The sequence below is a fragment of the Pholis gunnellus genome (assembly GCF_910591455.1).
Source record: "Pholis gunnellus genome assembly, chromosome: 9".
NCBI classification, from domain to species: domain Eukaryota; kingdom Metazoa; phylum Chordata; class Actinopteri; order Perciformes; family Pholidae; genus Pholis; species Pholis gunnellus.
In genome coordinates, this window is record NC_136535.1 from 19,613,060 (window position 1) to 19,626,542 (window position 13,483).

Genomic DNA, 13,483 nt, shown 5'->3' on the forward strand with positions numbered 1-13,483 from the left:
TTTTAATGAATAAATGAATTGTCAATGTACCGGGTGTAGGATACAAGCACCACACACCACAGTTTTAACTCCTTTTCGACCAGGGAAAAATCGCTGATTTGCATAAATACATTAGTTGCTTATACAAATCAATGTAAGACATCTCATGTATACATTTCTTTTCACTGACCTGCCACTTCTTGACAGTAACAGGAAAAGACAAAAAGAGATAGATTTATGGGATGAAAAATGTAATGGAAAACTTAAAAAACACAGCACAAATGCTGTACATATGCAGTCTTCACACTAACTATATTCCCTAACTATGTTCACTTATCGTCATGTACACCTCAGAAAGATCTATGGCAAAAGACACCTTAAAAGCCAAGCGTTATTTTTTAAATTCTACTATCACTTCCCTTCCTTTGTCAGTTGATCTACAGCAGCTGTTTTGGGGTCCATTGCTCGACAGAATAATCTCGTAAACTGCAGTATTTTTGTTTTCGACCTGTTTAGTGATCCTTCCCCACTGTTTGGTGTCTTCCCATCCTTTCAAGGATAATTGGATTTGTGTAACTCTCAAAACGGATTGCTGCTTCCTCATGACTGCCCCCACCACAGCAGGCAAGCACAGCTGTTGCTGAATCTGTCCTGGTCAATACCATAGTACTAATCATTATCACAGGCTGACCATGCAACAAGCTTCATCCAGTGCAGCTTACGTTTTGGTTGGTTTGAAAGTGAGGGGTTGGAGGTATTTAGAATTCTCTTCCATTGCAAACTATCTAGCATTTATGTTAGTAGCCCACTCTTACTGCTTACAAGACGACATTTGTGGGCTTCTGGAAGTGGTGCAAGGAAAGATGAATCGATTTGGCTCTGTGTTCGCCCTCAATCTTTCAGTCGGTCGGTCATACATACAGTATTTACAACTGCATGCAACAGTCTGTCAACTCAACTACCACCACACATTCAGATTGGTACAAACTATGAATACAATTTACTGATGTCCAGACTGTTTACATTGTTTCTTCAACTGAACACTCTCGCTAGTAATACATCTAGCTATGACAAAGTGATTTTGCCTTCTTCCAAAGGGCAGTACAACAGGAGATGGATCCTTTCTCCCTCTTTGTTTTGCTTGCAGCGCAACCAGAGCCGCAGAGATTTCTCTTGCCATGAGTTGATGTCCTTTTTGACCTCCATGTTGCTGCCTCCATCTTGATTCTGATGGAGACAGCAACACCAAATCATTTGCAAAGAGCAATAATGTAATTTAATGTGACTGTGTTGTGGGTTGAGCCAAGGGGCCCTGGTCAATCATGTTAGCAAGTTTGTCGATGTAAATGTTCAAACACTTTGGACTGTAGCCCAGTATCAAACAATGACCTTGACAGAAAAAAAAGTGATTCCCTTTTTTCCTTCAATTTGGCCCTGCATTTATCATAGTATATCAATGGTTTTATGGGTATTAGACATAAGGTTAACCTTAGTTAACCTTGTTAGGTGTAAGGTACTTAAATAGGTGGCACACACACATGATAGTAGTGTGTTCTACAGGGTAGTATATTTTGCATGGGTTGATAAAGATTGTTCTACATCAGCCAGCGTGAATATTATCTCTCAATTATACCCAACAAAAACGTGTCAGATACGTTACAGCCAAATTTGCTCAGGTGTAAAATCATTCACATTGTAGACATTTCTTCTCCCATGTTGTGGAAGTCAAACCAGTTATTGATCACACACCACAGGGTAAAAGCAAGCTACTTTTTCTGACCCTCTCATTATATCAAATGGTGAAATTATTTTGCATTCTTTGTCATGTAATTGCTTTATACTTGATAAATAAGTTACATCCATGACAGATATGTCGGAAATCAGGATACCATAGAGAGTCGTTCAATCTTTACATATTGGATATATTTTTTCCTGAATAGGGAATGTGCCATAGTCGTGGACTGTATCCCTCCTAAAAACAAACAATGAGCATTTATTATGCAAAAACAATGATGCAATTTAAGTCGCATATTGTTTTTCCAAAAGACTGCTTGTCTCTCACTGTCTCCACTTCCCCAGCAACTCTCTGAGACAACGACGTGCCCTCTCAGCCTTTCACCATACTTTGCTTCTGTGCACGTGTGTGTTTATGCAAAAGAGTGATTAAGAAAGACACTTACAGAAAAGAACAGCTTCATGGGCACATGCATACATTACAGACACACGACTTCACTGTGTTTTGCAATGTGTACCGATGTCAGCCACAGTGTCCTTTTTGAGACCACCACTGGGTGGCACCAAATTCGGAATCGTTCTAATTTAAAACATGTAGGAGAACTACAGTGACGATGCGAGAAATGCAAATGTCACAGCAACGTGGCTGACTCTCTGAAGAGGACCGGCTCTGTATTTAGATCTAAACAATTCATTCGAAGGTGATGAAAACAACGATTCTGGAATTCAGCTAACCAAAAATGTATGTGTTGACATCCTGTCACATTGACTGGCATAAGAACCCACCCGTTTACACTGCAGATCACGATGATCCATCTTCACTGACTGCCGCAATAAATTATGACTGGGAGACTGACATTGACTGCGATCTACATAACCTGTACAGACACGACAATCCCTACAAAACAACAGAGGATATTTGAAGAACAAGCCATAGATCACAAAAGGACATGGTGGCAACCCTGAATGACAAGAACATTGCATTTTTTCTCAGGTGATAAGGTTGCAGAAAAACCTGCCTAAAACATGAAGAAAGTTGAAGAAACTGATAAGGAGGCTAAAGAGGTATACTTTAGCTTAAAGACGCAGTCTCATGGAGGTAAAATCAGGGACGCCTGGTGGGCTGTTGGAACACTTGATGTCAACACCAACAGAAATAGCACACCATGCTCGAACTCAAATGAATGCCATGGCATAGAGACTGAATAACTATTATCACACGTTTTGAAAAGCCTAATCAGTCCCAAAAAACAACTTTGTCAGTGACGGAGGCAGTTTCAACCACAGTAGGAGTTGGTCGATGCAGATGAAATCCAATAAATATCACCATTTGCAAAAAGAAAACACCCAGAGCCATTCACTTCTTGGCTGTTTAGTGCCACAGTAGATATAAAATATCACCTTAGATCACGTTAAGGAGGTCTTAAATGTCACCATACTGAACAGCATCAAATTCATTTATGCAACATCAAGGGGCTGGTGGTGATGCAGGACTCTCACTATTGCATCACACATGGAGAAGCCAAGATGCTTTTGCCAGAATTGTTTTTGAGGAATTCCCTGCTGACTTCAACAACACTTTAAAAAAGTGTTAGATTAAGGGTTGAAACCCACACCTCAACATCTGGGTCCTTAAAACAGCAGATTAGAATAAATGTTCTGCTAAACTCTATAAGAACCACCTCTACTGGATTACCACTTCTCAATTGTACTCTTCATCTTGGGCAATGGCAACTGCAAGATGCTTCTTATTACTTAATTATTACATGCACAGAGTTTTGCAGGGCAAACCACATAGACCAACCTGTGCAAAGACCAGAAAGGTGGTCGAGGACTTCTGTACATCCCAGCATTGTTAGTTGATGGCCAGATCATCAAGTTAGGGAATACTTAAACTAAAAATGTCAGCAACAGCCACTTTTTTTATCAGAAAGTTCAGAAAGCTCTCTGAATCATTCCTCATCTCATCACAATACAGAAGCATGGCCTGCAGTGTGCAACTTCAGTGAAAACCCCACTAGCATTTTCAGCAAAATCATTTTTTTCAAAGACCTTGCATTGCTTAACAGCATATTAGATAAAAACTGAATGAAGAGGGGGGTCACATATTTCATCAGACATGTCACTACACACACGCACTCAATGCATGACCAGTACAAGCATTTCCCTTCTAGGTGCAAGTACCAGTCACTTACACTTTAGACTAAATGAGCCATATTCTTATTCGTGCCATCCTGTCGCTAACTCCTAACTAGACAATATAGCTAGAAGGTCACGTTATGGCTCTGTGGGTATTTTATACTGTTTTCATTCAATACTAATGAGTCTTGATTATATCTGTATATGTTTTATATATATTTTTATGCTCATTGGATTCTATGTGCCAAGCCTTACACTGTTCTTGAGTTTATATATTTTAGCTTTGTTTTATTATATTGGTTGTTTAGTCTAGTGTAAAAGTTTTGTAATGTCTTACAATAGGTAGGGCTGTAAACCATCTGTCTGGTCTGTGTGGATCTATTTCAGATGTTAATCTGCCCTCTTTCCTCCTGTCCTGTTGGTAAACTGTGGAAATAGAATGAATACGTAATGGCAATGGATGGAGGGTTTATGAAATATGAATGTCTCAGGACACACTGAGAAACTGATAACTCCTCTCTTATCTGCACCAAACATATGTTTGCATTCCGCAGAATATCTGTCAATGTGATGTGCATGGACATAATGTGTGTGTGTGTGTGTGTGTGTGTGTGTGTGTGTGTGTGTGTGTGTGTGTGTGTGTGTGTGTGTGTGTGTGTGTGTGTGTGTGTGTCTTAGGGTTGGAATTTGTGGGGGGGGTTGTATAGTACGCGAAGGACAAGACGCAAGTACGTACCATTATAACGTGTGTGATTATTTAATGGAAGTTTCCCATGTGTGTATGTACGGGTGTCTGAGTGTGACTCGTACAACCATGCAGACTCACGTGCATGTGCACATTTGACTCATAACACAGGCTCGCCTGTCTATGTAGGTCTGTGTGTGCTTCCTGCATCTTAACATGAATGCGCACGTATACATGTGCAAGTGTGACTCTGAACTAGGCTGACCCGAAGCTTCCACTGTTGCCATGGTAATCAACGTCGAAATCAGTATTTGAAGGCAGTGTTTTGTTTTGTATGAGTTATCCCAAAAATGACAACTAGCCCATTACATAAGGAATACTAATACCATGTTATTATTTATGCTTCAACATTGAAGGTGAAGCGATTCATCTGACATGAGAAAGGTTATTTTTTAAATTATTAAATCAACTTTCTCTAATGAATGAAGAGTCAGTGCTGCCTCCCTTTGTGTGCAGCCAAAGGAAGAGAAAAACATGTTTTGACAGTGAAAATGCAGTTTTTGAAAGAGTAACAGCCAACAAATATGGATTGAAGCAGAATATTTCATTAGATAAAATCATGCTGTGAATTTTGGAAATAATTAAATTCATATCTAATCAACATTTGTTAACCTTTGAACTTCATAACGCTCTGGAAATGTTTAAATCACACAAGTCACAAACAAGCCTTTGCACCGAACACTGGAACCTAATTTTACAAATAATAATAAATACATATCTTTAAACCAATACATTTTGACGTAGTTGATTACTCTTTTCTGATTTTGAAATGCTATTTTAATGTTCTTACTTTGCATTGCAACAGTTTTGCACTGTTTAATATACTTTCCTAATCGATTTTTTTTGTATGAATCCCCTTTTTCAAAATCAATTTAAATTCAACATAAGTGACATTTCATGTCACCCATTTCCAAGAGCTTTGTTGTATAAATGGAAGGATTAGAGCTAAATATGGTGCAGCAAGTCAATAACACACACACACACACACACACACACACACACACACACACACACACCTCACAACAATGTAAAACAATTATGTTCAGTCATGTTGTAATACATTGTAACATTTCCTGACAAGAGTGGGCATCAAAAAATGTTCATTAAAGTGCCGTATGATGTTGCTCTGTGGGAATTCATATTGAATATGTATGTCAATATAAGAGCAGTAAATTGCATTAAATATATTTGGTGTATACTTATACTAAATATTTTTACCATTTGTATACTGTAGTACAGGAAAATTGTCATTTTGACGAAAAAAAATCGAATATGTTGTACGACAGTGATTATAGATTTTGCTCGTGTGTGTGCGCTTGTGGATGCATACATGTGTATTATGTGTCTCTGTGTGTGTAATCTTCAGAAATTAGCTTCTAGTTGTATTAATCTTTATGCCAGCGTGTATGTATCGGTTTGTGTGCCTGAGTGTATTTGTATGAGAGGAGAGAGAGTGACTAAGCGTGTGCCACCCCACCCGCCATCAGCCATGTTCTGGATCAAACATTCCATCTGCTCACTACTGTCCACTTGTTTCCACTTCTGCCTGCAACCCACTAGATGTGCACACACTAGATGTTCCCAAAAAACAATGTGCGAACACACACACACACACACACACACACACACACACACACACACACACACACACACACACACACACACACACACACACACACACACACACACACACACACACACACACACACACACACACACACACACACACACACACACACACACACACACACACAGGAAATAATGTCAATCATCCACCCCACTCCATGCAGAGTGACAGTCACAGATTGAGCTGCAGCTAGCCAGAGGGCCCAAAACCAGGCATGGGCGGACATAAAACACACAGACATACCTAAATGCACACAAACACTCCCAGTATCCTATCCAGCGGTTCCTGAGGAGTGACTCAGATGCAACGCCTGTCTCAAGGCTCTGAGGATAAAGAGCCTGGTGGCCTCCAAAGAAAGGAGAGATATGAGCTCTGGGAGCATTGCTGATCCATAACGTCAAGCCTGTGCTGTCCGTCTTTCTATCTGTGCTTAGACAGACAGACGGACTGTTCCACGAGCCAAATAGCCCAAGGGTGTAAAAGAGGGGCAAATGGAAATAAAGCCTTGCTAACAGGGAGTGAAATTACAACGGTCTGAATATTCCAAGGTCATGGAGAGTACTTTTCAGTCTGTTTGATTTTTTTTAAAACAAATACAAAACTGTTGGTTCATTTGTAATTCAGTCCAGTTTGGTGTTGCTCTGTTGGTTGTCAGTGTATTTCTTTTGAGTTTGAATGATACGCTATCTATGTGTATCAATCCTTCTCTCTGAAGTTCAATTAACAGGCTTAACTTGTACGTGGTCTGGATAGAAATCTGCAAATGTTGTAAAGTCATCTGTAAAGTTTCCTAACTTTGCCCTTCTTCTATGCATGCAGATACTTCGTTGTTGGAATTAGATTTAGAATCACTGGCGCAGGAACTATTTACTGTCAAAGGAGGACAAAGAGGGATTTTCCATCTCCCTCTCATATTACCTCCAGGAAATAGACCAGCACTGTGCTAGAAAGTAAGACACATCAAAGAGACTAGCACTAGCATCCTACAATTCATTAGGCTCATACAACTGTGGCCAAGGGGCCAAGGAGAGTGCAGCATCCTATGGGGTCAGATGTTCCCTCGAGAAAAAGCTCATCAGGAGACAAAGTTTAATGAAGCATGACGTGGGACTGTGGATGCTCTATATTCAATGGCTGGCGGGAGTGTTCATATACTGTGAGCCGTAACCCTTCAGCTTAAAGCCTATAATAAAATCCATAATGGCTCATGGACAAGGGTGCAAGTAGAGTAGAGCTTTTATCTTTACAGGGAGATTTAATACATGGTTTCATCTCTTACTTTGTGCTTAAATATGTGTGCCATAGTATTTAAAGGAAAATAGGCCAGGTCCTCTCTTGGGGTTCGGGCGGCAGGCCCAGATGCAGGCAGTAGCCTTGCAACTTCCAAAATTGGGCCCTCAGGATGCCAATGGCACAAATGGTCTGGCAACAGCTCCCACAGCCACACATATTGGCTGCAGATGTAGCAATCAAAAGTCCCGAAATAAAAATAATTTATGACAGAAACATTGCTGCAGAGACTTGATTGATTAAAATGGGTAACTGATGTGATGACTATACTGTTACATGGGAATAAGGGTGGATATGCAACCTATGGGGGGGGGAGGGGTAAATAAGAAAGTAATGCAAAACAAAACACTCTTAACTGACTTTGAAGTATATTTTTGGATGTTAGCTTGGGTTTAACTAAATTACAGTGCTCCTCCAAGCTCAGTTTTGTATAATGGCTACATTCAAGAACATGTCAGACGCATCAGTATCATCTGCTTGCACTAGTTCAACTGTTCTCTCTAGGATGGAAGATGCCTATTATTTTCTTTGTCTGAGAAATCAACCATATTTTGCAGTGTAAAATTGCTTTACAAGTATATTGGCGCAAACACGGAAATAAACTTTAAAAACCTGTTATCATCAACAATCTGTGCTTCCATTCCAAGGTTAAACATTATCAAAATCTCGAATGGTCAAACCTTGTGAAATTACCTTTTAATTATGCCAAAGAACATCACCATCATGACATTCTAACAAGGCACTCAAGAGGTCACAAGATCAAATCCCTCTGCGCCGCATTTCCAACATCAAATGTTGACTTGAGAGTGAATTATGTAGGTTCTCAAGCCACTTAAAAGCATTTTGCTGTATATCCAGAAGGCAACATATACATATTATATATATACATATATATATATATATATGCAGTATTCAAACATTTTTTTCTTTAATTTTTTTTTTCTGTTGCAGGTCTATTTCAGTTCATTTTGAGCTCCATTTAAACAGTAAAATATGTATTTATTGCTGTAACAATATCATTATGATTTTTATATACTCTATTTTGTGGTTTTGGTTTATCCAAACTAACTCTTAAGATAACCAAGATGAGAAAAGAGGAAACAATGGCACTAGTGGAGGGATGGAGGGATTACTGGAGACTTTGTAAATGAAGACTGGATACATCAATGAAAGAATGAGATGGGATGGGGTGGAGACGGCGATGGAGAAAGCGAAATAGAGGATTTGTCCCTCGTGGTTTCCCATCTGCTGTGTGTCTTTTAACCTTGCGTGCCCCAACCAAAAATAGATTAGTTTGAAATGTTTAATGCATGTAGATGTATATAATAGAGTGAGAAAAAGGCAAGATAAAAATAGAGAAGAGCATGATCCTGATATTTCATGCTTTCATTTAAGAGATGCATGCACACATAAATCATTCATTTTGGCAGAGAATATACTTGTACGTTCGTAAGCCAGTGCATACATGAAATCATTGCATACTTTGGCTCTGGTTAGTCAGTTCTTGCCTGCTGCCCTTGCCTCATGGCGAGGTTAAGCACTGAGCATTAGAACGAGGCGTTCTCATTACATTATAGGATGAGTAATGCTTGGCAGTGGCGAGTGCAGTTCAACTTTACAGTTACTGCCGTTTGCCCTCATCATCTCTGCCTTCATTACGGTCTCCATTGTCATTGAAACATCATCATAATTTTCATAAATATAATCCCATCACCGATGTTGACGTTTTGTGTCTTTGCGGGTGCAATAGTATTGTTGCCACAAGTTGCTTCTCTTGTCATAATTATTGTATTAATTTCCATCTGTCAATAATCACACTTTAGATATGTATTTAATTATTCTATCACCATTGCTGTCAGTTAATAAGTGGCTTTCTATTATTATTATTATTAGCAGTAGTAGCAATGCCCGTCCATCCATCCTTTGTAACCTTTTCTCACAAACAAATACCTAGTTATCAGTGTGATCATTTATTACAGTTACAGTAAGTACAGGAGTGTTTGCAACAATGTATCTTATCTACAATTTAAATTAATCCTTTATATCACAACCATATAGCAGAGGTTGCTGTCATACAATGTTTTCAGTCTTCTGGTTGCTTTAAAAGGTACACACAAGCAAGGTAACAAGCATATTCCTAATCACAGCGAAGTATTCCTCATTGTTCTTCCTCTTCTTGTGCATCTTTACCTGAATTTAAACTGTAACCTAACGTTGACCTGTGCTTTAAATTAGGAACTGATTCAAAAACACAAAATGTCTTTTATTTTTGTGACATGGTTGATGGACTGATTTATTACCCAACACCAATTTGCTGGTAAAGGGTCTTTTGTCAGTAAAAAAAATAAATAATCAAAAGTGTGAGCACCAGTTGACATTTGCACAGCAATAACCTGAACAATCATTCAACCAATATATTGGCTGAAGATACCAATTTTCTTTATTGCAAAAAACAGCGTGCTTACAGGTTCAAATTGAATTAAACATTTTTTTCTTTCACATTTCCTGTGGCCATGTCTACCATTCCACTTTGCTTCTCTTGTAACACACAAAAACTGCTTATGTCGCTTGGAGAATTTAGCTACGTGACATAACAATTTTCCCAAAAACATGAAAAGCCACTAAGTTTGTTATCCCCTATTAAAGATGTACAATTTCAGGGGAGAGCAGAAGGCGTTTGCATAGCTCATCCTCCTCCTGCAGTAAAATGAAGATGTTTTTGTGAGGCTGATGAATATTTTAACTTTTAGGGCAATTACATGACTCTAAATGAGTCGGAGTGTACTTCAACTAAGCTAAAATATGCAGGAGCTGTGAAAGACATGATGGGCAGTGCCAAACAAGTGGCATGTGTCTGAGGTAAACACCTCTAATACACACTACGTTAATTGTACTTTTCCCATTGATTTGTCTGAACTTTGTACACCAACGAAGGGGGTGGATTACTTTTTTTTCTGTATTTTTAGTGATCTAGCTTTCTCTTTCCACTTAATTTCCCTTTTTGTGCTACAGCTGTTGGAGATTAAAATGTTAACATTCAAACAAACATTCAATAAAAAAATGAGCACTGGATTATTTATAGTTAATCAATTGCTCAGAGGTCAGTTCAACACACAAATCACAAATTCTCTTAAATTGTTTCTTCATCATTCATTCCTCTTCAGTTTAATTTTGAGGTGTTGTTTCTGAATAAACAGCTAAAAACCTACACTTTACAATTACTCATACATCTGCCATCATAGTTGTTTAATAAACAGTACTTCACTCTGGTCAGAACAGCTTACATTTTACACTTACCCTAGGTTGCAGTCTTGCAGGCAATAATTGAAAATTACCATAACGTCACACAACTAATTATGGTGCATCATTTTAATTAAATCCAACCTCTTACACAGTAAAAAACTGTTATTTTATCTTTCTGTTTACCTGTCCCTTTTTTTCTCTTTTTGTCTGTCTTTTGTAAAATTCACACACAAACACACACTAGAGAAGCAATATCATTTCACTTGGTCTGTGACCCATGGGGGATCTTTGCAAACCCTCCCGTCACTCATATCTGCAACAAACAAAAAAGAAAGCTCAACAAAGTATCGAGTAAGCAGTTTTTATTCTGCTGACCACAATGCCCCTCCACTATGGCCAATCAGACTGGGATGAGTTACTGGACGTCATGGACCCACACAAACATGCCCAGCTCTGTGTGTGTGTGTATGCACACCTGCCTGCCTCTCTGTGTGTGTGTGTGTGTGTGTGTGTGTGTGTGTGTGTGTGTGTGTGTGTGTGTGTGTGTGTGTGTGTGTGTGTGTGTGTGTGTGTGTGTGTGTGTGTGTGTGTGTGTGTGTGTGTGTGTGTGTGTGTGTGTGTGTGTGTGTGTGTGTGTGTGTGTGTGTGTGCAGAGGGAGTTGCTCTATGTCAAGACCAAATCAGATTGTTTGTGAAGACACCCCCCCCCACACACACACACATATACAGTAAATGCCTCCTCACTATATTGTAAAGTCGTGGTATTAGTTTTGTAGGCTTTTGGGGTTATACTGGATTTTTTTTGTTGCGTTTGCAGGGTGGAGATTTTAGCATAATCTGGGTCAAAGCTTATGAATGAGGATGTGGATGCATGTTTTACTCTTCTCCCCAAAGACTACAGCACAGCCCATACATTATTCACTTGACACTAGAAGTGTCTCCAAGAAAAGATGGTTGGGGGGGAAAAAGAAAGAGAGAGAGAGAGAGAGAGAGAGAGAGAGAGAGAGAGAGAGAGAGAGAGAGAGAGAGAGAGAGAGAGAGAGAGAGAGAGAGAGAGAGAGAGATGCAGACAGAAAGGAAGATGAGGAAAAACTCAGCTAAAAATAGCAAGTCTTCAAGACAGACACGAGGGCAAAGGTCTTGTTGTCATTTGGGGACAAATTAATGCTCAATTCACATGTACAAAGAAACAGCCCAGTTTCAGTTGAGAAGCAATTAAACTGTTTCATTTTTGTCAAAAATTGGACCCTGGAATTGGCATCTCTTCTCTAGTTCTTGGACTCATCACAAATCTGTGTTTCGCTGCACTCGAAAAAGTCGTAATATCATGTCTTAGATCTTACCTTCCATCAGCGGCTGGCCACTAAAAGGCTGACATGGACAAAAGTCCAATACGGAGACGGGGTCCCTGAATATATAACCACTTGCTCGGCTTGAAAAAGCTGTAGCAGACATTATGGCACTACGTTCAATCCTTCTTGTCTCCTGTGTGGAGACCAGTGAGGGAGAACATTAAAATGGCTGAGCCGGAGATGAGGTCCATGTGGTCCAATATGTTATTTAGAGAAGCAATGCCGAATGAGGTGAGCATTCTGTAAAAACATCATGCCAAGTATAGCATTCATGAATGGACACAGTGCTGCTACCGACTGAACGCTTGACGTGATCATTGGGGATAAATGACATGATCTTACTACAGTCCTCGAGTCACGGATACCAGTTTTATTACTTTTTAGATTCATTGATTGCTGTTGGGATGTAAAGACAATTTGTTTCTAAATTACATGTTTTTGAAATGCATTACCCGGCCAAGCGTTAATAAGAAAAAAAACGTGCATTCACTAATGTTAGCTAATGCTACTGGTTCTTGGAAGAAACAGATTACTGGACTGAATTCATACTCTAGATTGGGCATGACCAGGGTCCGGGACCGGACTGAATGATGGTTCTATCCAGACCCATGAACAATTTCTGATATAATAATGATAAGAAACGGTAATCTTCACATAGCGTTGTTTTTTGTTTTCCACCGCTCGTGGCTATGGATGCAGCTAATCCAGTTAATATGGCAAAAGCGTCACTCAATTGAGCCAATCAAATCGATTCTTTACATTGCGAAGACAGTTCGCTAGAGAGAACACAGAAGGGAACACAAACCAAGAGAGTAGTTCTGTTCAAAGAGCAATTTCCAACAGTTTGGAATCAATTACCGAACCCTCCGAACCCTCTTACTGAAATTTAGTTTTCTTTGATTACATGTTGTATTGACTTTATGACGAACTAAGAAAAGTGAAATGATAAAAAAACTTGACTAAAACTAATATACATTGTTGTCAAATAATCAAAATCAGGCGCCAAAATTAACACTGCTATGCAAGTGCTGTTTACAATTCATAATTCATAAAAGTCATCATGGCATCCTGGGAGTTTTTTGTATACATAATGTATTTGCGCTGTGCTGGTGGGATATGCTTGCTATTATACACTTGTATTCGTGTCTGTGTGTGTGAGAGTCTATAACTCGTGAGTGTGTGAAAGTATGAAAGAAATCTGCTTATTGCAGACAAAGGTAAAATGTCAGAATGCCTTTTTTCTGCACCCAACTGCATTTCTTAGCCTTTTCTGACCAATATTACTTTCTAGAGAGGTCTTTCCAGGTCTCCCCCTCTTTTAAGACGAGAGTTTCTGTCGGCAAGAATTAATTGTTTTGAAGTTATCACGTATGC